General features: G+C 39.6%; 1 long non-coding RNA gene across 1 annotated transcript; it reads right to left on the reverse strand.

Annotated features, from left to right (window-relative positions):
• Positions 1-495: 495 nt before the first annotated feature.
• LOC116683358 (uncharacterized) lies at positions 496-1957 on the reverse strand. The gene is made up of 3 exons (XR_004330544.1): positions 1730-1957; positions 699-854; positions 496-588 (listed from the first exon to the last, which is right to left on the reverse strand). It is a non-coding gene; the product is annotated as an uncharacterized LOC116683358 (long non-coding RNA).
• Between the last annotated feature and the right edge of the window lie 317 nt (positions 1958-2274).

The raw sequence follows: 2274 nt of genomic DNA on the forward strand, positions 1-2274 counted from the left end.
AGCTGGTTTCCTGCATGGCGTTGATACATATAAAAATAAATTATATATGATTATTATATAAGATGAAGTTGATAGGTTGCCTGCACATGAATCTATGAACCTATTCTTTTATATTAGACAAAATATATATTAAAAAACTTACATGCAGGTGGTGGAGGAAGTATTATCTGCTGAGCTGAAAAAAGACAGGAAGAGACAAACATCAGAACAATCACATGATATGCACCATGTTGACTGTCAGTGGTTCCATGTGAAGAAATATGACTGGTTTCTTATATGCATGCATACATTTTAACTTACAGACAGGGCTTCCAGACGCACGCTCCATCCTGGACAGTTTATCTGGTCGTGCAACAGATTCATCTGTAATACAGAGACCATATAGTGTGTACCCATTGCAAAATCTGTGATTTGAAATATGTGAAAAAATGTAGTCTATAATAAAGTTCTTACCATTGCTTGAAGAATCTGTCATGAACCTCCTTGGGCTTCGGCGCTGCCTTTTTTGGACACTTGCTGCATCTTCTGTCTGGATGCTGGAAGTGTCCCTCAGCCGCCGACACCGGTCCACAGCTTTGGCGTAGGAATCTATGTTAAGAGAACATTTGTGATCCAGTAGTGCAAAAAAAGAAGAAAGAAAAGCAGTTCCATACAGATTAAATTATTTATTTACATATAGTATAGCAGCAATAGGTTACCTGTACACAGCCATATTTTTTTAACTGGATATTTGGCCCAGCTGCTGTTGGGCAAATGGCACGCTGTGATTTGGAGCAGAGGGAGGTGCCATGGAGCTCCTTTAGAGCATGAGCAGCTAATCCATCTTCTCCTCAAATGTCTCCATCCGGATTCATCTGAAATAACAGATCATACAATTTGTACTGATTGCAAAAATATTTAAATGTATACAGTCAGTGTAAACATTGTACGTGACAAGATTTCTGCATTGTAGCCCAGATTCTTTGTAATGGGGAGACACAGCATCCACAGAAATGCATAGTGTTAGTTTGTAAAGCCAGTACTGCAGCTGTGTAGCAACACATTACGTCCCTTGCTGTATCCTTCACTCAGCTTGCCGATAACTGGCTAAAGTGCGTTGCAAGATGGCTGCCGATCTACCTGGACTAAGGATTTTGATTATCTTGGCTTTATTTATGTACTGTACTACACTAATTAAAAAAAAGACCGAAAACGGATATCTTATTTGTAACAAACGAAAGCATTTTACCATGATTACACAAAACATACAATGCAACAAAGCATAAACGTTGTGCACAGCAGCAAACAAAGTGCAAGATTTATGCAATCCATCTAAAGCCCAACTCTGGCCTCGCCCTTTTGAATGGGAGTGCTAGGGGCCTTCTATGATAGCATCAAAATCAACATTTTTAAAACACTAAGAAGGCTCGACACAACATGAAACTTTACTCCAAGTCTCACCTGGGGCTCAACACATAAACTCAGCGTTGAGAACATGGTTTGTGCACAAATAGTTTACTAAACAGAAAAGACTTGGAGCAGCTCACTGCATGACTAGCATAGCACAATGGCGGACGACGTTGAAAAACTAACTTAAGTTAGTTGTTGACTTCAGCCAAACTTTTATTTTTGGTCAACCTGACTAGAACCGGAATATAACAAAGCCATACGAGGGAAAGAGTTTAATGTTAAACCACAAACCCTCCCATTACACCCACAACATAACTTAACTGCAAAGTATTTCGCTTACCTCTCCGTGAGCTGAGCCGCGTGGTGCTGGTCCCGTCGCTTTTTCTTCTTCTAACGGGAGAATCGGTCTGCTCAGAGCAGCGGCCCCCTACTGGTGTGGGGTTGTAACGGTTAGGTTTTCAAACTGAATAAAGAAGTGAATTATCTTAGTTGTGAAAATCGTCCCATTGATAAATTCCTCTTTTAAGTTGTTTCACTAAGACAGTTAAAAAAACGAAGTCAAGCAAAAGTACTGTTTTAAGCTAAATTGATATCAGCCTTAAAATAAATGCTATGCTGTTTATCTTTCTTAAATTTTATAAGTCGAATCATTTTTGAGTGAATAAATCAAGTGACAGCAAACCATTCTAACTCAGAACAACCAAAAACAACCAAACGGGAACGTTGTTTGAAGGTACGGCGCAACCACAGGGGAACGTTACACTAGGTTGGTTCTCTTAACGTTTAGAGAACGTTATAACCAGGAGGGAACGTTCCCTAAACGTTAGCTTTTGGTTTGGTTCGAACGAACCTTTAGAGAACCAAAAACTAACGTTCCCTAAACGT

This window comes from Etheostoma spectabile, unplaced genomic scaffold, assembly GCF_008692095.1.
Source record: "Etheostoma spectabile isolate EspeVRDwgs_2016 unplaced genomic scaffold, UIUC_Espe_1.0 scaffold00018946, whole genome shotgun sequence".
Lineage (NCBI taxonomy): Eukaryota > Metazoa > Chordata > Actinopteri > Perciformes > Percidae > Etheostoma > Etheostoma spectabile.